This window comes from Chrysochloris asiatica, unplaced genomic scaffold, assembly GCF_000296735.1.
Source record: "Chrysochloris asiatica unplaced genomic scaffold, ChrAsi1.0 scaffold00046, whole genome shotgun sequence".
Taxonomy (NCBI): Eukaryota; Metazoa; Chordata; class Mammalia; order Afrosoricida; family Chrysochloridae; genus Chrysochloris; species Chrysochloris asiatica.
The window spans coordinates 15664852-15665088 of NW_006408564.1; positions in this window are offsets into that span (position 1 = coordinate 15664852).

Sequence of the window (237 nt, forward strand, 5' to 3'; positions counted from 1 at the left end):
GCAGAATTTTCAATTTCTCTGATGGGTCTGGGGAAGAAGCTTATCTGTGAAAGGGAGGGCAAGAGGGATATGCATTCTTCCTGTATGAAAGGGACAGTGACAGAGAGAGCCCTGCCTTGCAGGCACAGCTTTGGAGAGGGGGTCCTGATCTGTATCCTGAGAATTTCTCATCCTGACTTGTAACCTGGTAAATTCCCTTTTCTGCCTTTGAGTTGTGGTGTTGGAGGAGAATACTGA